We start from the raw sequence: 22,518 nt of genomic DNA, 5'->3' as shown, positions 1-22,518 counted from the left end.
TATACTTAAAGAATAACTGCTTGTTTTGTTACAAAAAAAAATCAACATTGGCCCTTCCCACACAATTTCTGCTGCATAAACAGGAAACAGTACCTGTATTCTGCAGGACACCCATAATGCACTACCCTGTCTGAGGTTCACTAGGTCAAATTAGAGTTAGGTGCTTACACTAAAGCTAAAAGAAATCAGGTCTGGACTCTGGATCATGGGGAATAAAGGACTTTCTGTCCAGACCAGTCTTCAGCTCTTGTGTACATCTGTTTTCAATGGAATGCCGAAGCTTTTAAAAACTGTGATGTATTCTTAACTAAAAGATTTTTGTTGTACATACATAATTCCTTGCATCTAGTCCCCATATGGCAACAAGTAAAGTATTGGCATTTCCCATTAGGTGCAAATAAGATTTTAAGGTTCTGTACAAATTTAAAGCTGAACACCAGGCAGAAATAAAATATACAAATGAATACAGCTTTGTATTTTAATACATCCTTAAATATTTTTACATGCAAGCAGTGTAAGTACCTGAATTTGACTTATCAGTCTTTTGCATTGGCCATACATAGAGATTTGCTCATCATTCTGCTGCTTTTCCTTTTACTATCCATAGATGTCATTTAAAAAGATGATTTGCTTCACAATTTCAGAACTGACAAAAAATCAACATGGGTATAGATACATTTGAATAGGACTGAAGCAGTATAAAGCAATTCAACCAAAACCTTGTACTCCTTTTTTCCCTTCAAATTCACCTATACAGTCTTACTAATACACAGAGTAATTGCAGAATGCATTAGACTGGGACCAGATGTCTGCACGAGAAGCCCAAACTGAATTAAACAGATTTCAGCTGTATTACAAATACACAAAACACACCATAAACTAATGTTACCAGCAATGAACCGATTAGGAGCGCAGTAACAAAAACTGCACCATTTACAGAGGGATTTTAATTACTCAGGCATCCATTTTTGCTTTGAGCTGTAATATATTTCACAAGCATTTGCATCATAATATTTAATGTTCTTCTACATTCTCTACTCTGACTAGAACACCAGTAACACTAATTATCTGTTTGTATATATTTCTGACTGAATTACATTTGTACTGTCTCTTCCTAACAGCATCCTAGAATGATGCACTTTACTGCTAATGACTAAACATTTGCCTAAATGCAATTGTATCCCTGGATGGCAAGAGTCAATTGTTCCTTTTCACTGCATACTTTTAATCTGGCATCATCATGTGTTCTCAGTACAAGAGGCTAGCATCTACATAGTAGCCAAAAGACATTTGTGGGCAGATACAAGATTGTTCCAGTACAAACTGAAAAGCCATATTATGTAAATTGATTCAAATTGTCTTTCAGAAATGCCAAGGGAAGGCCTTGAGACTGACAGCTGAACAGATTATAAACTCGTTAGTGTATTATCATGCATTTCTTCTGACAGTTGATCAATTCTTGGCAGGCATGACTTTTAGTAAATTAATGTACACAAGTAGATTTCAAGCTGAACTGAGATTAATAATGATGCCAACTTCAGATACCAAGTACCATACCTGGTACAAGTACATGTACAGATACTTTTCCAGCTCCTAGACTAGACTAGAGAAAAATTAAAAAGATAGGAGGGAGCTGTAATTTTTAAGGAGCATTGGCTAAGGTGCTCCTGCGATTTGTGCATCTTTGTTTTAATGTATGTTTTTTTTTTAAATAAATATATATTAGGGATTTCTGATACTTGTCCAAGTACTTACAGATACAAGTACTGATACATTTTTGTTTATTGTCATGTGACAGTTTTTCTAAAATATCAACTAATGATTTCAGGACAGTGGTGGAGCACCAGAGCCAGGTCCCAGCTGCAACTTCTGCAACCCTGGTGGTTCTCATTAAAATGCCAAGTTTTGGCACTGGTATCTATATACCCCTAATACAAACCCCTGTCTTGATGCTAGGCTTGTTCCAGTCTGGTCTTGAATTGTCACTTGTTTTTTTATTCACTTTTTATTAAATACTAGTGTTTTCCCTACCACCTTTTTGGAGTGGCTTCGAGAAATTTCGTGTTGCCAGAGCTATAGTCAGTCTGGCTGGATTATAGTTGGTATTGATCTGATTAATTCCAGGTGTTCTGACATTGATTGTACCTGCCTGAGTGGGGTGTGACCCTGCTGCAGTGTGGGATAGCCAACGGGGAACATTATGAGCACGTGTGTCGCTCACCAGCCAATCACTGGGGGTTTCTTAGCCAGTGGTGCATGCTTGGGGAGTGCATATACTGTATACTCAGGGGACTTGCCATGTGCTTTCAGTCCAGGCTTAGCCTGGGGGGTGGGATGCTCAGGTGCTGCCTAGGCCTCAAGCCTGGAGGAGGCCTCACATGTAGACCCTGGAGGGGTCTGATACTGATTAATGACGAGAACCAGAGAAGCTGGATAGCTACTGGAGGTGCCAGAGATTAGCAATGGACCTCAGCAGCAAGTTTGGTGTTTCTCCTATTGAAGATCTAATGCCTATCCCTGTTCACCTGTTGTTCCAATACCCAGTATATCATTGTGCTTCTATTGATTCTGCACTGTGGAGTGCTGAAAAGGAATTGATGAGTCTGAAGTTCTGTTCTTTTCTATTTTTTGCCATGTCCTATACGCATACCCTAACCCCTCTCTCCCAGTTATGAAGTTCTACAATAAATCATTTAAAAAGGCACTTAAAGTAACTGGCGCCCAACCTTTCTTTGATTGCATATCCCTTCACTGGCCTAGGATCTAACCCTGAGAGTGTGAAAGGTATGTTAGCAGGCAGTTTGTGAAGGAGAGGAATGTGATGGGTATGATAATGGACAGTATGTGCAGAAGAGGAGTGCACATGGTATGACAGCTGGCGACATGTGCAGGAGAGCAAGGCAGAGGGTATGATGGTTGGCAGTATGTGCAGCATTGGAGTATGGACAGGGCTACCATTAGAAATCATGGGGCCCTGTACAGCCTATCTAAAAGGGCTCTGTAAGCCTGCTGCCCTGGTGATCCCCTTGCTCAACACTACTGTATAAAAGGTAGTGTAATAAAAGCCGTATAATGAGATAAGGTTACCAAGAAAGGCAGTGTAGAGTGAGAATAGAAGAGGGCCAAGTACAGAACCTTGTGGGACTCCAACAGAGAAAGGTACAGAGGGGGAGGTGGAACCAGAGAAGGAAACACTTAAGGAACAGTCAGATAGATAGGGTGAAAACCAGATTGTAAAGGGACACGTAGGGAGTTGGAATTCATGTAGTCTGTGAGTCAGGTATTTACCAGTCTTTCAAGGAGTTTGGAGGCAAAGGGAAGAAGAGAGATGTGGCGATAGCTAGATAAAGCTTCAAGGTCAAGAGACTTTTTTTTAGTACGGGTGTGATGAGGGTGTGTTTGAAGGAAGAGGGAAAGATGCCGAAGATAAGAGAAAGACTGAAGATTTTGGTGAGAGAAGGGGCAATCACAAGCGAAGATGGAGATGAGGGAGATAAAGTATGTTTGCTTATTGTTTTGCAATACGTTTTGACTTTACATACACTTTAATTAATTAATGTGAAACTTCAACCAAACACTTGAATATACAACTGAACTGCATGCAACTCCATTCAATTTTTAGTACCTAAAAACAAATTAGATTATCAGCGATGTGCGATGCAATATTGTGACCTCAAAGTGCCCAACCTTTCACTCTCTCTCTGCTGGGCTGGATAAGGCAGAAAGACAATATAAATATTGGCTGCAGGCAGTTATACTAGCAGTATATAATTATACTGTACATTTAAAGTATGTCCGTTACAAACTGAGCATTTATTGAAAAATGCCAAAGCCCATGTTACCTTAAAATGGGACTCTTTACAAAAGCTATTTGCACAGGTGAAATCCATGAATGTTTACTGTTTTGACTGCAAAGAATTTGTAATTTTTGCTAGCCATTGTTGTGACACATACCTATGCTATTTAAAATGCATACTACTTCCAGGCTTAGCTTTAAGGTTTCCTAGATCAGCACCCTGCTCACTGGACAGAGGTGCTGATGCCGATTCAGTGCTAATAAGTAGGCAGGAGAAAGAGAGGTGACACAGAAAGGTGCAATGCTGAACCAGGAAGATGAATTGCTTTGAAGAACTTAAGGAAAAAATGTTAATTAAAAAACTGCTGGTTAACAAATAATTAAGTGTAATGAGGTCTATGCCACCTCCTGGATCGCTGGCTGTTCTTTACAATTTACACTTTTATTTATGCAAGGAAGTGTAACTTTTGATTCACTTTAAGGTACTCTGACAGGAGACTTGTGGGTCTCTGCCCCTCCTCTCCTCTTGTCTATTCACAGAAAGCATTGTATTCTGTGAACCCATTCACGAAGTGCAAACCATTCTGTAACTGCACACGTGGAGAGGAGGGAGGGCAGTGCAGCTTGTGTGTAGGAGAGCTGCAAGTCTCTTGTCAAGGAAATATAACAAAAACTATACTTTCCATCATGAAAAAAAGTGTAAACTGTAAAGAACAACCAGCGATCCCAGAGGTGGCATAGACCTCATTGCACTTAACTATGGGGCCTATTCACTAAAGGGTGAAGAGTTTGGAGAAGGCAGGAGAAGTGAACAATCTAGGACAGCATAGCTGAACTGGAAAATGAGCTGAATTGGAGAATTTTTCCAAATCGGCTATTTTTGCCTAGATTATTCACTTCTCCTGCCTTCTCCAAACTCTTCACCCTTTAGTGAATAGACCCCTATATGTTCATCAGCAGATTTTAAATAAGCATTTTTTTCCTGGAGTCCTTCCTTATTTAGGAATTATGCTTGTCACATGTTGTGTCACATTTTTCCAGTACAAGTAAAACTTGGCAACACTCCCTTCTACCTCCTTAACCCCTGTATTTGTCACCATGGCATGCCTATCCCATTATACTACTAACAAGCAGGCTAGAGAGTTAGGACAAAGCTAGACTTTTACAGTTAGGGACTTTCACCCTCTCTAATCATCATGGTGGCTGTGAAAGTAAAAGAAAATCCCAAATTTTGGGATGTCACCAGAACCAATGGGGACTCTAGTTCTGATGGCCCTGCTTACCACCAGGAATTTCCCTTCTACCTCCCTAACCCCTCTATTGATCACCATGTTATGCCCATCCCATTAAAGTACTAATAAGGAGGCAAGAGAGGCGGGGCAAAGCTAGACTTCAAGATTTGCATATAGCTTCAATAGCCTATATCTACTGGTTGTTTTTGCCTGCAGTTTTCTCTGAAGGAAAACCTTGGCTTTTTTATGATAGTACAGGTATATTTAAGTTGTAAATCAAGTGGACATTGGGAGTTTCTGTTTTGCAGTATTAACAAACAAAAGCAAGATAACCTATAATAAATAAAGACACTCCATACTCTCTATGATCTTAGGGTAACACTGAAAGGCGGACCTGATCGGACCGCTCATGTGAAAGGGGCCTTAAAGTGATTTTTTTTGTTTTGCTATAGAATGGAGAGGGTTTTGAACACCTTTTTTTTGCTGCTTGTATTCCAGTTAGAGAAATTCACCCTCCCTATTTGTCCTGGTGACTGTTATCACTGAGAGTGAAAGAGAATCCCAAATTCTGAGTTGTCACCAGAACCATTTGGGACACTATTTCTGGTAGCCCTGCAGACCACCAGGGATTTCCTCACCTTCCTCTACTTACTATTATGACTATCCGCAGAAAGTAAAGAGAACTATTCCCAATGGAACACAGATGGCAAAAAAACTGACAGGGGTTATTACCATTCCTTACTCCATCCAAAATTCAAAACAAAGTTTTGGCTTCAGTTCTACTTTAATGATCAATTTATTAAGAGCAACTCTACATATCCTTGAAGTTGAGTAAGAAGAGGTGTTCTCATAGAGTTTAAGGATAAGCCAGCAGACCACAAAAAATACCAGAAAAAGAAACGCCAAAAGAAAATACAATCAGGCTAAAAGAACAATTCAGACACTGGTAAGGCCTGCTTGAACAGAGACAAAAAAACTTAGAGGTAGAAAGACAATTGATTAGATCCTTTATTTCCTCTTCTTTTGGCTGTAATTTCTCTTTAAAGATCCCTCCTTTCATTAATTTTGACCTTTTCATTTGTCTCCGAACTGCTGCTCAGTCCAACCTCATTTATGTCTTAATTAATCATGAGAGTAAAGGCACAGTGGGGCCGTCTTTATCACATGAGTCACTGTCATGGAACTGTATTTTTTTAAACGCCAAAAATACTCAAAGGCTTGGCTCTAATCCAAAAAAGAGTGCATCAAAATTGCTGAAAAGGTGTGGTGTGCTCCTGGATTATGGCCAAAGGTCTGTCTCTGACATTTCTAAGTTATTCCTAGAGTTACTGCTTATTTTTCTGTACAAAAGGTTTGCATCTTCAAACAAAGGACAAAAAAGCCTTATTAGAATAACAGTCAATCCAAAACACAACCTGGCTTATAATAAAGGGTTTAGATGTGCGCTTTTCTGATTTATTTGTAACATATCGGTGAAGTTAGGCCCCTTTTACGAGCGGTCCCATTGGGTCTATCTGTCAGTTTTTCAAGCAGACCCGATCGGATGTCCAATGTTAGTCTATGGGCTTCTGTGTGTAAATGGACAAGTGTCTGTTTACAGCTGGTTGACCCCTCCGGCAAGGTCTGGAAAAACGGATCAGAGACTTGTTTTGGGGGTAATCTGATGTAAATGGACACATGTCCATTTACATCTGATTCCCCATAGACTGACATGGGGTACAGCAGTTTCAGTTCTTTCCTCCATTGCAAGGTGGTGGAAAAAACTATACAGACACTCTGTACTGCTCTGATCAGAAGGGAATCCGTGCATGGGTACATCCTGATCAGCCCATGTGAAAGGGGCCCTACTGAAGATGATCTGTGACACACTGCAACTGTATTGAAAAAAATTGTTGTCTGGAAACATAAAAATAAGTGTACTCAACTACAAAGCAAATATTTAAGCCCAATTAAACTTATAGTTCAAATCTGCTAAATTAATTCCTAGAACATCAAAAGAAAAGGTGTGTAAAAATTCTGTAGTCAATTTTCTTTGAAAAGCAGCCACAGCCTGAGTAGAAAAGTCTGTCCCCTGCTAACATGCTTCAGAGAAGGTCCCTTGCTCTCAGTGGTCTCTTTGCTGAGGTCCGACCCCATTCCCTTACTGATAGCTCTACAATGAACAACTTTCATGCTAATTTGAGAGCTATAGCCCTGACTGAGAAAATGCTTGACCACTGTTTCCAGAGAAAGGGCAAGGGTCCTTCTCTGCAGCACGCTGGCAGGGTACAGGCTTTTCTACACAGGGAGTGGCTGCTTTCTAAAAAAAAAATGACTGTAACACTTTGCACACCTTTTGTGTTGATACACCTGGAATTTATTTAGGCGAGTTTAACGAAACATACACTTGGCCTTCAAACATTTATGTACCAAAATTTGGTTTATATTAAGTTGGTTTATGTTAAATGTCGTTTAGCTGCACCTTCCTTAAAGTGACACTAAACTCAGGAGTTAAATCTTAAAAATGCATTCAAGTACCTTAACTAATAACAAAATAACAAAAATGTATCTTATTTGTGTATCACTTGGCTGTAGATTCTCAAATCATCTCTGAATTGGTGCTGACACTGTCCTTCCTTCTGGAGGGTGGCTACTTTTGTTTCCTATGGTCTCTGTGTGTGTTGTAAAGTAGCCACCACCCGCTCCTGTGATCTCATGTTTTGTTTACTAATTTGTATTGAAGTTATAGTCCATCACAGGAGCGAGCTTGGAGTGCTGACTACTTTACAACACACACAGAGACCATAGGAAACAAAAGTAGCCACCCTCCAGAAGGAAGGACAGTGTCAGTACCAATTCAGAGATGATTTGAGGCTCTACAGCCGAGTGATACACAAATAAGATACATTTTTTATTAATAGTAAAGGTACTTGAATGCATGTTTCAGATCCAACTCCTGAGTTTAGTGTCACTTTAATGGGATTCTTTCTATAATAAAACCCTGAATAAAAACTGTCCCTGCAAAATAGAAAGTAAATGCAGTCTTCTCCGGCTGTCCACTGTCCACTTCAAAAAATCAAAGCACAACAACATTCAAACATTAAAAAAAAATTAAATCATGTAAACTCTGCTAGAGACAGTATGCAAGAAGATAAGGCTGCAGGGGACCAATGAAAAGATAGACATCACCACCACTCAAACCAAGAAGGGATATCACTAGTTTCAAACTATACATAATTCCATAAGAAAATCTGGCTCTAAGCCTCCAACAGACAATAAATCCTCCTCACGGTATCCTTAACATCTTCACAGATAGCTGTCCCATATTACTGTATGCAACAACCTAGGTCACAAATATATGTGTTAACACAAAACCTTACAGACACAATTTATAAAGCTGGGCTGAAGAAGGAGGCAGAGGTTGCTGCAACTATTTTCACGACTATTGGATAACTTTAAGACAAATATTCTTCTGGTCCTTCACAAGCCTGCAGTACTGTTCAATGCTATTCTACGAAATGAGCAAATGACATGACGCTCCTAAAAGTACATTCAGATTTTGTCACTAACCAGGTTTAATTTCGCACTGCAAGGTTTAAGTGCTTAGTTTGATCTACGAGTGAAAATAAAGAAGACACACTCACCTGACCCTTGTTCCTGCAGCAGTGACCACTCACCTCTCTCTCCCTCCACTCTGGCTGTGGTATGTTCCTCGGCATCCTCATATCTAACGGACCTGCATTAGACCGTCAGAGCCCAGGGGAGAAGAGTCTGCATGGGCTTGTGTAGCAGCCATGCAGGACCTTGAATCAGGTGAGTATATCTTCTTTATTTCCACCCATGACCAAAATACAGTTAACCCTGGAAGTGCGGCGGTAGTCCCACTGCAAGGGTTAGTTTGAATAAATCCTGGAGTTCCTCTTTAAACTTTGTTAAAAAGTTATACTGTTTGTAGTCAAATGACTTTCAGCATGACACTACTGTCAAGAGTCTTTCATAAATGTGTTCTATGACGACCCTGCACAGAGGCCTATAGAGAAAATTCTTGTTAACCCTATGAAGATGTGCAAACTTCAGTAACCCAGACATTCAGAAATCTTAAACGGCCTGAGCTCAGTAAACTAAAATCTGACAAATTACTATTGGCTGCGCTTTGCATATTTTCATTGCTTTTTGCACTGCTTACTGAAACAATCACATATTGGCTTGCCTACGAAATTGCCTCCTTGTTATACCTGGCTTTGGGGCGGTTTCTAGAAAACACATATGTCCATTACTATGAGCACTCCAATGTTTCACATTATGCCACCACAGCTTCAGGTTTTCTGCTTTGCACAGCCAAACTGGAAGACATAAGCGTGTACATTATTTTGATGTGGTGTCAGAGGAAAGGGATTTCATGATGCTGGGACATTTCAGATGATTCCACTATTTTTCTTTATGATATAGACAGATAATCCGCTGCTACGCTCTCCATGTGAAGTAATTCAGAGCTCTCCCAGCCTTTACAGAATAATAGATATATACTGTATGTCAAGTGAAAATGGAGTTCCCAAAAGTCTGATCATTTAAAAATGATCAACAGGCTGCATGAGGGGCTAAGTGGCTATCATTCTTTTACCTTGATGGGTGCGGGGTCCATATCCCACCAAGGATGCTATATCCAGTCTCCTGTGTCTGCATGGGTTTCCTCTCACTGTCCAAAGACCAAAGAGTAGGTTAATTGGCTTTTATCCCAAAAACATTCAGTACCATACTGTGTGCTTAACTGTGATAGTGACAGTAGTCTATGAGCTCTGTTGTGGAACCAGACCTATGTGAATGGTTCAGCTTTCTCTGTAAAGTGCTGAGGATAAAGTGCTGTATAAATGAGTAAAAGAAGTCTAGACATCTACCAGTTTGGCAGCAATAATAAGAAGACCTCATGCAGTGGTGTGTTTATTGAAAATGCCCTATGGATGTAGGTTTCTTGGTTATTTAAGAAAATTTAATCTAAGCAAGCATTGGCTTTATGGGCCATTTACAGAAGCAACTATCCACGTACATCAACATAGGCACAGATTTCATATATATCATTACTACTAATATATAGCTGACCCTACCAGCCTGCTAAATGAGCCAACATAAGATGTATCCAAGGTCTTAATCTAGTTCTGTCCTTATTACATATGACAGTTCCCATTATGTATTGGTTTCAGGCTCCTCATCCTTTCCCTGTAAGACAGAATATATCACTCTACAGGCTTTCTCTTGTTGTTTTTGTAAATGACCTAGAAAAAAAATAATTACAAGTGATAAACCTAAATGACAATAAGGCATTCAGATAGTCACCATATCTAAGCCAAACCAACCACATGGTGACCTGCAGGAAGACCTGTCTGAGGACGAGTGAAATACAAGTGTTATGTGGTAACAAAGCCAAGCATGAGCGTCACCTAATAATGCTGCATACTGGTAGCTAGTAGCATTCTCCAAGACTGTAATAAGAGACTGGCAACTAATATTAATCTTTGCTCAGGGGGTGATACAATTTCCTAATCTCTAACAACATACCTAATATGCTCTACATATTCAATTTTCCACCTCGCCCTTCAATGTCATTGCACCAGCCACCACTGTGACACACCATTGCACCTGTCATTGCACCTTTTCTGCATAACAGTCATGTCATAAGCAAGCTTTCCAGCTTCTAAGTGCTTTTCTGATCTGAATTAAAGCAGAATCTAGCAAGACAACATTCTTGCACCGTTTCCAATGGCAAATTTACTATTCTAGCAGATGTATCAGAAGAAATCAGAATTGAAGAATTGATATATAATTCTAAACAAATAATAGTTGAGTTGCATTTTAGTGCCACACCACTTGAAGCAACTTGCTTGAAAGCATGAACTTCAAAAACTCTTGACACCTCTAAATTGAAAGTTTTCTTACATCGCCACAACAGGGCCAACCAACTTGTACTGCATACCTTAATATCAAGAAGGTGTGGGTGTGTGTATGTATATATATATATATATATATATATATATATATATATATATATATATATATATATATATATATATATATATATATATATATATATATATATATATATATATATATATATATATATATATATATATATATATATATATACCCACATACATACACATGCACACACACACACACAATGTACACATGCACTTATAGAAGCAATGTTTCTCTAATGTTCTCTATACAGACTTTGTGGTTTATTTTAAAATATTTTCAGTCTATCTGCTCTAAACGTTTTTTTGGTTCTAACATCTTGTAATCTGATTGCTCTTTGCACCTTAAGATATTAAGGTGTACCTAAGTCGGTGATGAGTTCATATTCTTGCAATAGTATATACATTTCTTTCTTTTACTTTGAAGGATGTGTTGCCAGTAGCATGGTTTAAATGGTCCATGGAGAATCAATGCTTCTCCTAGTGAATGTTTGACAAGGCTAAAACGTAATGAGCGGCGATTTGTAAAAAGCACCTCACGATGAAGGTCGTAACCTGACCATGACCACGATATTATCTGCACTTGTTCATAGACCTTCATCTGGTACAGGTAAAAGCCTTAAAGGCCTTCAAAATGTTGCTAGGGAATGTAGGCCCATTGTTCCCTGAGAGAAATGACAGATCACACGGCTAAGTTAGACAAAGACACACACTTGTTAAACTTTTTATAGACCAGTACATTTTGTGCTACCTTTTATTTATTGAACTTTCATTAATGGCTATCTAAGGATCACCAGTCACTTAGGCATAGCATCATAAAAGAGAATGAAGCAGTGAAATAGCCTTTCATTGTATAACCTCAAAAAAGATACATTCTTCATGATTAAAATGTTACATAACTTGATTTGCCTGGATTACAGCAGCAGTAGGTATGAAAGCCCTGTATGTCAGTTTATTCATACAAGTATTTATAGATGATGCTACACTACAGAACATTGTTTCATCATGGTGTCATTAAGGGAAGCAAACACTTTCATGTGTCACATACTTGGAGACGGTTTAAATCTTGCTCGAATTACAGATCTAATTCTATAGTCCTGAGCAGTGAATATGACTTGGCTCTTTTGCTTGGAACTGTTAAATTATAGAACACATTTATACATTGCTTGGTGTAACGACGGTGGGTTGTTTGTGTATAGCAGCCGCAGTGCATGCATAATTACATAGAAAAATAAACACATCTCTCTTCATATATAATAGATTGGGTACACTGGGTGTATGTATGCTTGTATGCTTCATTGTTTACAATAGCTACCTCTCCAAAAGAAACATTGCACTTATGAGAGTGATAAATACACCACATCTCTTCTGCACACTTTTGGAAGAAACCCCCCCCCAGAGAAATGGTATGGCTCTGGAGACACTTGAACACAACATGGTGGTGACAGTCATCATGATGATCATGATAGCGCAGGGTAAGCTTTGGCTGCCCTTTAAGTCTCTCAACTTCATGGCATTTGGCCCTTCTTTTCATCAGCCTCCTTGAGAGCTAACACCAGGGTGAGCAGAAATGAATCAATGACTTGAGAGTACAGGAGAAACACCCCCCCATCTACTTACCTTGCTTAAAGTGGCTTAAAGACAAGCTGAGCAGCCCCCAGTAGCCCTGGGTTCATCTCCAATCCAGAGGTGACTAGATGTTCTGTAGAAGACACTTCATGCTCAGTTGGACCAGATGGTCTTGTCCCATGTCTTGCTTGTTTGAGAGCTCTACAAGTCTATAGGAGGATGTGGAGCAGGTAGGGGTAGGAGCAGAGTGGTGCCAGTGCCATGGAGCTTCTAGTTAGGGATTCAGTCTTCTTTGGAGCGCATCTTCTTCTTCTTCTCCTCCATGTGATGATGGGCTTGCTGTGTGCTGCGGCTGTGGATGGATTGTGGAATGGAAGAGCACACAGCTCAGCCCAGCTTGGAGACACCGAACTGCAGATACATAGTCACACATTCACACCCTCACACACACACACACACATTCACACACGCGTACAAGACTGAGAGATAGACCGGGCTGGATCTCCACAATCTGGCTCAGAGGATCTAGAGGTGAAAGCTAATTGGATTGAGCTCTGCATCACCAAGGACAGCAGCAACAGATCGGCAAGTGCTCCTCACCAAAGCCAAGAAATCCCGAGGAGAACAAGACGAGGGAGGAGAGGAGAGGGAGAGGGGGGGCCGGGGGAATCCTATTCTGAGAACAGCTTTAACCCATTCATCCTTTAACCCTTCCTGCGCTCCCGGCTCAGCTCTCAGCTGTCAGTCACACTTGTCCAGAGCACAGTTCAAGACACTCTCTGCTCCCAGCGCAAGCTGAAACCTCTTCACCTCCTCCAATCAACTGCATCCACTGACCCTTTATTGATCACAGGAGATTCCCTTCCAGGTATCAATATCTATAGCTAATAAAAAGAGCCGCAGTTCATGGATGCCTGTTAACCCTTTGTAGGCTGAAACCTTACCTTTTCACCTCCTCCAATAAACTGCATCCACTGACTCTTTATTGATTACAGAAGATTCCCTTTCAGGTATCAATATCTATAGCTAATAATATAGGAGCTGCAGTTCATGGATGCCTGTTAACCCCGTCAGTGGCTGAAAATCTCACCTTTCACCTCTTTAAATAAACAGCATCCACTGACCCTTTATTGATCACAAGAGATTCCCTTCCAGGTAGCAATATCTATAGCTAATAATGAGAGCTGCTGTACGTGGATGTCTGTTAGCCCTTCAATGGCTGAAACCAGATGTCTTCACCTCTTTAAATAAACCCTTTATTGATCAGGAAAGCTTCCATTCCAGGTATCAATATCTATAGCTAATAAAAGGAGCTGCTTTTCATGGATAGCGGTTAACCTTATAATGTCTGGAACCCAAGTATTTCACCTCTTTAAATACACAACATCCCTCTGACCCTGCTGATCACAAAAGCTTCCCTTTCAGGTGTCACTCTTCATGGCTAATAATAAGAGCTGCTTTTCATGGATGCTCATTAACCCATTCCTGCCCAGGGAACCTAATGTCACCTGCCTCTCAGCTCGCTGCTTTGCATGTTTTAATAGATTTGCCTATGATCGGGACGTTGATGCATGGACAATATGAGCCTTCTTTATTCCAGGGAAGAAGAGTTGCCAGGCACAGTCAGCAGAGGGAAGGGTTAAGGTGTATTTGTCTTTCTCTAGCATTGCTCTTGGTTGTTATGGTTCCCCAGAGTAGGAAGAACAACGTCCGTGTTAGTGCTCAGTGATCGCATATAGGGGAAGCCAGTGACAGGCATGGCGGTGAGCTGCTTGTTCTTCTATAAATAAGAGAGGGACACACACACACACACACACACACACACACACACACACACACACACACACACACACACGTTCCCTGAGAGCTGCCAGAGAACTCATTCTACTTCTGGAAAAGCAGCACTGAGTAATACAAGACTCTTCCCAGAAGAGACAGCCCTGTGATGCCAAATGCTACAGTACAATTCTTCCCTGGACATGGCTTAAAGGGAAAAGGTGAATTAACCCTAAACTACCCTCCTCACCCCCTTCCTGGTCCCTGCTGCACTCATCTGCAATGATGACTATCACCTGCCTCCCACACCAGTCCATATAACGGTCCCGGTGTTTTAAAAAAGTCACTGTAAAGCCCCAGAGGCTGTAGAGCAACATAATGCTTGCGAGGGGGAGCGGTCAACATCAGCGCGGTCGTGCGACCAATGGTCGTTCTTCTTTTATCTGGGAAAAAAATGACTCAGAAGAAATCCTCATTGGCCGTTGCAGCTGCATGGTGAGGAGGGTGTTGTGAATTGGTTCACTTTTTCTTTCTAAAGCTGAACTCATTTTAAATATATTCCCCAATAGTCACAAAGGATATGAATCCACTTTGCAGAAACCAAATGTCTTTGCAAACCCAGATATTATCAAATACAAATGTCAGTGCCATAATCACTGTGCCGCACATAGCTGGTGCAGAGAACAGAGCTGCGGGAGGGAGTCAGCAGGCTCCATCAACCACAGACTGTCTACAGATAACTACAGGAGGGGGGCAATACAAGACCAAGTGAGAGGTCCTTAAGTCCCCGTTCACACCAGGGTATGTGAACATGCGTCAAACACGCACAAAAGTTCTCACTTCATTAGCAAAACGCGGAACGCGCCTGTAATGCCAGTAATAAATAATAGCACCTGAAGTGCAGCTGAGAAAATGTGTTTCCTGCACATTTGCGTGTGTGAGAATGCATGAGAAAAAAAACAAGGGATGCATGTCACAGAATTTGTGACATGTACTGCTTTCCCCGTTTTGGTGCATGTCCAGGAACCCATTAAATTAAATTTTGATGTGCGCCAAACCAATAAGACATGCGTTATTGTGACACACATTCCCGCAACGCTATGGTGTGAATGTGGGCTAAAACTGAACTCCAAACAGCTACATACACAGGTGAAATACATTTATTAGAGCAGTTCACCTGTCAAAGGATTCATATCCATTCAGTCCTTTGGTTTACACAGCTTTGTCACACGGGGTGCATGGTCTTCTCTTTCCCCCAGCCTGTAACTGGACAGTGAAAGATTTCCCCCAAAGCTAAGACGACGGCTTCAGATATACTTTTAACTGCTTGTTCCAGGTCAGTAACACAAAGTATTAAATCAGGATGAGCTTCAGGTTCGGATTGACCATAAGTTTGACCTAAACACAAGCTGTTTGCAGTTTGCCAAATGGGTGAACAATTTAGCAAGTTTGCTCGTCCCCGAACCTCAATCGGTGTCCTAGCAACCAATGACGGTGACCTGCACAGTATCATTGGTTGACTGGTGACTGAGCTGTATAGTGTCAATGGTTGCTAGGATGCAGGTGAGTGCATCATAACAACCCATAATGCTGTGTGGGCCACAAAGCATCATTGGTTGATAAGACACTGGTGGCCCCACAACATCATTAGTTGTTATGGCGTGTCACCTGTGTCCTAGCAACCAATGGTAGAACCATCCATTACATACTATCAACCATTGACAGTGTGTGGATTGCACATCAGCATTGGTTGCTAGGACACAGGTGGTCCTGGGTTCCATTTGGAAATTCACCAAACCAAGGTCAGTTCACTCATCATGAGTATTGAAACTAGATGGTTGCCCAGGGAACTAACATTTGCAAAATAAGTAGTAACTGTGGTATTGTAGAATATGGCGACCAATTTGTCAATGTTTGGGGTATTGGAAGATTATTGTTATAGTCTGTTTTATAGTTAGAGATAGTTTAGGGTTCTTTTCTTGGCACCCAAATTCTTGCGCTGAAAACTACTCCAAGCAACAAAACTGACAAGCCACATAAAAAGGGTACAAGCTTTGTGCATCAAAGGAAAAGATCAAATAGCTGTTGAAGATCACAAAACAATGCGCTGCCCTAGAAGCAAATAATTAAAGAGTGGCAATGGTAAACTACATGCTCAAGACCTGGGAAACAGAGAGAACACAGAATGTGGTAGTCTTCCTGTCTTCACCTCCAGTCCAGTGTTAAAAGGAAAACAGACCTGGCTAAGTTATACAATGCACACAGTACACTGCAATGTATTCTGTGTTACTCTCTGACCTCAAGTTTTGGGTGTTCCTGTTCATGTGTTATATTCTGGCACCTGCTGTAACATTTCCTATAATAGAAAGTTAGGGATGAGTTCAAGCATGGTCCGGACCCAGTCTGAACCTGAGCTCCTTTAAGCACAGAGGGCCATGGACCACTGGCCCAATCAGCTGCATTTGCCCAGCATCTGCACATAAACAAAGGGGCGAAATGCTTCTGCTGATGTCATTGACCTTATATGGCCACATGACCATACTAGGTCAATGCTATTGACCATTCATAGCTCAGCCTATATATAGCTTGAAATTACTGGGCCTCAACTGACTGGCAGCAGAAGGAGCTTCCTTCCAGGTTGAAAGGAGCTCCTTCCACATTCATAGGAGCTCAGGTTTGGATTTGATCTGAACCTGAGCTCATCCCCCAATCCAACAGGGAGAAGGGGAACCCCACATGATAGCCACAGTAGGTATCCAGAGCCAGAAACTCAAGCGCAGATATCTCACCAGTACAATTCCCGAGAGATAGTTTAACTATTCAGCATTTATTAAAGAATAAAATATCAGCTTTGTATAGACTGACACTTTAAATTATTTAATACGTATGTTTATAAAAGTGTAACAAGCTTTTGTTGTCTGTTTATTAACATACTATGAACAGAGATATCCCCTGCACACCATACAGCAATGGAGACTGCTTTTTCAGATAGTGGTGGTGCTCGTAGTGATGTCCACGGATGGCGCCGTGTATATCCAAGGTTTTAGCAATGAAGATCACCAGTAGTGTCAAACAGCTAATGTTTTGGAACCACGCAGGGTCCCTTCATCAGGGCAAACATAGGGACCCTGCATTGTTCCAAAACGTAGGCTGTTTGACACTTGTGACATGCTGCTTTGAATAAAAGAACACTTGGATCTATCTTATTATTTGAGTGCTTATTTGAGTGCTGGTGATCTTCATTGCTAAAACCTTTATTAACATACATTCACTACATATGCCATTATACAATGTAGCTACTTCTTTACACATGAATTAGGCTGGTTTAACAGGCCTATGGTAAATGTTAATATTCTTCTGAATATTATGTGTACATATTGGACTTATAAATATCATATACCATGGTCATCCCCACAAGTATCCTGCACATAAACTGTTCTCATTGGCTGTGTGAGGGTGTCAATGATTCACCAGCAGAAGAAGAGGGGAAAAAGGACAACACGTGTGTCATGAATGATGACACAGTGGATGAGGCTCTGCCGCTTCACTGCTAATCAGTGTGAGCCCAAGGAGGAGGGGTAGGAATCCCTGCGATATGGTTGCTAGGAAAGCCCCATTGGCTTTATCTCACTGTACTGTAAGGGAGAGAGTGTGTACAGCAGCCATTTATCAGGAACTAGCATCTATCTCACCAGGCTCTAAATTCAATTGCAGCCAATGTATTATGGACTTCCCCACATCACAATATATCAAGTGCATCCTGCTCGGGGTCTCTTTATATCAAATTTGTTATTGTAGCTGCTGTGCACATTAATATTGCATGACTGTGTTTATAGAAGGACATTATTGGTGCATGAAATGTTTTATGTAGCGAACGCCAGTGGCTTGAGATATTGTACTTATTAACCCATGCTAATAAAACCTGGACCTGGTCGATCTATAGTAAATAGTAACAGAAGGGATAGAAGAACATCCCTAATTCCCATGTTATATTTCAGAGACTCCGCAAGGAGGACGTGCACGCCGATGGATAACTGGATATAGTTCCATATTATGGTATGTAATATTTACATTCATGCTAAACCTGGAGCCCCTCTGAGTTATGTCAAGAATAGCTGTGTTATGAGCAATGAGATCATTCTAAAACACAGGCAGACACAAAACAGTTTACTTATACAAGCTTATTTAAGAGGCACTGAACATGACGCATAAAACATAGTAATTCATAGCAACCAATCAGAAATTTTGTTTTACTGCCATATCTTTAATAAAGTAAAATCTTATGTGTTGATTTTGGTTATTGGACTTTGAAAATACTTATTCATGTGTATTTCTTTTAGATCTATGCAGTAATCCAGTGTAAAACCATTCCTCTATGAAGGAGCTCCATGTTATCATGACCAGTCATTGCTGCTCTCTCTCCTTATCTGTGGTATCTGGGCTTAAAAGAGATGTGAGAGGAAACTTGTTTGATAAAGTCCACCTCAAACACCAGAGAGAGTTCCTGGAAGAGATGGCAGAAAATACAAGGCTTAAAGTGGAACCCTTGGCACAACTTCTTTTTACGGTATGGAAAAGTTAGCGAAAGGATAGAACCTCTGTCAGATTCCTATTGCTCTCTCTGTTGCCATTTAAGAGGTTTACCTTAACTTCCTGTTCTACAGAAATAACAGGAAGTGAGTGGAAATCTCCCCAATCTGAGGAAGGCACCTCTTGTTCTGTATTTTTTTAAATATTAATTTGCTTTCCGTGCCAGTGACAAAGGCCACCAATACAGATAGTGAAGGTGAATCTCTTATTGGAGACACAGATAGCAATAAGAACTTGACAGAACTTTGAACCCTAATAAACATTTTGGCTGGAGTTCTACTTTAATATAAACAGGAGAAAATGGAGGAACCAGCTTAGCACTTGATGGCAGCACAAAATAGAATAGAAGGCATTCTCTAAATGGACAAGAGGAGAAGAGGGACAGGTTAACGACAGGCATTCTGCTTCAGAATATCATCTTTATTTGTATTCCTTCAGCATGATATATAAATGCATTTATATGTCATGCTGAATTAATATTAATGAAGATGATTTTCTGAAGCAGATTGGGAGTGCGGACAACATATCCTGTACACTGTATACTGTGGCGCCATCCACCAGTTGGTCCAGCACCCATTGAATTCTGGGGTACATCGGTGAGGTGTGCAAAGGAAATATCATTCAGGTTAACAACAGGATCCCTGCACTGTAGGAGACCTCCAGCTCTCAGTCACAGCACCGGAAGAAGAGCCCTGACTGTTGTCCAAGGAATTTTACACAACACAGCAGCATTTAAGACATAGGATTACCATCAATAGAGGTAACTTGTTTGTAAAGAACAGCATTCATTTTTTTTCTATAGTTACAGTTAAAGTGAACCTGTGCTCAGACAATGCACATTAAATTATTTACATATTCAGAACAAGCAGTAAACACACTTTCCTCACTGACCTCTGTAGTTATAGACATTGTGGAGAAATTCATTTTCAAAGTTCACAACACTGAAATCTAATTTTTTTTATTCATGAAAACAGATCTTGGCAGCCTGTCAGCCCTCTAAAATAAGGACACAGCAGGTGTTCCTAGGCTTTTAGAAACCAACTGAACCCAACTTTAGAGTCTTTCTTCTGATTCTTGCATATCTTTAATGCCTATCTCATCATTTATGTCTAGAGAATTGGATAAAGGACCTTTAATGATCCAATCCACACTCCCCTGGCAGTCGGCACTCACCTCTGTCCCCTTAGTCTGACTCATGGACTGTCCCACGGCATCCTCACATATAATGTAGGGCTATGGGTCCTGCATTAGACATAATGACCTCAATGGGTCTCCAACCAGCAGAGCGCAAGGGGGTAGAACTTATGAGCGCCAGCCTTAGAGCTAGCGGGAGTGAGGATCAGGTAAGTAAAACTGCTTTATACTGGTTCCCCAGACTTAAACAAGCAGTGGGAGTTTTTTTTTTTGTTTCCCCGATGATATGCTTTAAGAACTAATTACTTCACCATACAAGCAGGTAGAGAGCACTTTTGCTGCTTGTTAAGAATATGTAAATAGTTTACCCATAGTATGGGTACAGGTGCACTTTAAAGCACAACTGTGCTTGCCCATTCAGGGCAAAAAAATAGGTTTTGTTCAATCCCCTCATCCCCAGCAGCATACTGTATACTTAGTTTTATTACTTCCCGCTACCCCACTATTTAACACCCGGAGCTGAAGGAAGTACAGACCGGGTAATTTTGGGTATGGAGGAGCATGTACAGTATCTCTCTATATGTGACAGCATTGGGCCAATTATCACTGTCACACGGGGAGCCTATAACCCTTTGTAAGCTATGATCCCGCAAGTGGGGGAGGAACCTGGCTCCCCAGCGCTGCAAGGCCACAAGGCTAGCCACTACACTATAACTAATAATGTATATAGATTTACAGTTCTCTGTCCATGGTTCTGAAATAGTCTAAATATTTGTGAATGGGAATTTATTGCTGAACTTACCATACAAGAATCAGCTGCATGATACTTGAATACTTTAAACATATACAAAGTTACACATGTGACACTGTTATGAACAGAAAATATAACCAGGACCACTTACTTATTTGGGCTAATGTTATTGTAGCAGCACAATACAAGAATTTTAAGTCATCATGCTGTTTTTGTGCAGTTGTTAGATTCATGCAGAACGGACACTGCAGATAGCTGCAGCTATATGAGATTCATTTGTGAAGCATGCAATAAGAAGTTCAACTCAGGCAGTTCCTCCCAGGATTTGCATAATATAGTAAAATGCCATTTGAGAAATGTGTCTTTCTATATTATCACTATGAGAATGATGTGACAGGGCAGCACCTGTCATACTTCTAGTAATTATGACATCAAGTGGGGTAGGGGGTTGGACATTTTTCCATTTCTGCATTGGTTCTTTCACATGTGGTAATTTTGTATAAAAGGTGTGTGTTACTGCATCATTGTCGTACAGAGCTTGATGAAGGGACCTTGTGTGGCCCCAAAATGTTGCCATCCTTCTGACAATATGTGTTAATATAAGACGTTTGCTTGGACATATATCTCAGGTGTGAGATGAACGTCGCCATCTGTATCATTACACTAGCCATCCCAAGGGGTTTGCCAGTAAGGAGTGCACCGGGATACCTATTGAACTTCTGGTAACCTGTCACCCCTGACTCTCAGATACAAGTGTCAGTCCCTGAAAGAGTAAGCAAACCTTTAATTATATCCAAACGCAAAACTTTTTGTTTTGCATAGAGTAAGGAAGGGTTAAAACTCCTGTCAGGTTTCTTTTTGCCATCTGTGTCCCATTGAGAAAATTTTCATATACAGGTCCTGCCTCTCCATATATCATGTCACAAAGGCTACGTTCAGGAGCATGCATGTGAAATAACAACATAACTGGTGAGTGCAGAGCAAACGCTAATGCTCTAGTACAGTTCTCTATGCATTGACCAAAGAAATGTATATTCCATTGAATGCTCACACTGACCTGCTAGTGATTAGGGATGAGCGAATGTGTTTTGGTTTAGTTTGCAGGGTGTTTGTTGAACACATCGTGAAGTCCGAAAACTGCAAACCCCATTGAAGGAAATGTGGGGAGAATTTTAAAAACCAGTTCTGGCCATTTTCAAGGCTAAGGTGCAAGGAATTGTCAAAAACAGCCATGGGAGGTTGAAAAGAACTGCGATTGGGGAAATGTACCAATGCAAATGTAAAAAATACCATACAACAAGGTGAGGGTCCACCTTTTAAGTGACTAAAAGGGCTACATGGGAAAAAACACTCCAATCCAATTCACCAAATGATGACCCCCAATACCCCAAACCCAAAGAACTCACAAGTTCTAACTTATAAAGCAAAACTAATGCTAGGGAGGGTAGGACATTCCCTCTCCACAAACGTTGCCTGCTGATCCCTTGCCACCTTACTGTGCTCCTTCCCCTCTGGCACGTCACTATCTTCTTTGGTTAACACCCACACTCTACCCTCCCAATTTGCTTCTCTGTCAGCCCACACATTCATGTGCTCCTCTGTCCAACAGGGCTGCGTCTCTCAGGGCATTCTTTAACATGTTAAAAACCTTCCAGATCCTATACACCAAAGGACATTAAGCACAGGGTTTACATCTACTTTAAGAGATCAGTGCCTACAAGG

The 22,518-nt window shown here is 40.8% G+C and overlaps 1 protein-coding gene across 1 annotated transcript in view; it reads right to left on the bottom strand.

The window, feature by feature from the left end:
- Positions 1-13,152, bottom strand: part of KCNB2 (potassium voltage-gated channel subfamily B member 2) — a 23,463-nt gene extending 10,311 nt beyond the window's left edge. Inside the window, exon 1 of the mRNA XM_018562319.1 lies at positions 12,597-13,152. The gene's annotated coding sequence lies outside the window, so the exon portion shown is untranslated. The remainder of the gene's footprint in view (positions 1-12,596) is intronic.
- Between the last annotated feature and the right edge of the window lie 9,366 nt (positions 13,153-22,518).

Source organism: Nanorana parkeri, unplaced genomic scaffold (genome assembly GCF_000935625.1).
Source record: "Nanorana parkeri isolate BGI_ZX_2015 unplaced genomic scaffold, ASM93562v1 scaffold572, whole genome shotgun sequence".
Classification (NCBI taxonomy): Eukaryota; Metazoa; Chordata; class Amphibia; order Anura; family Dicroglossidae; genus Nanorana; species Nanorana parkeri.
This window is presented reverse-complemented; position numbering and strand designations above follow the sequence as displayed.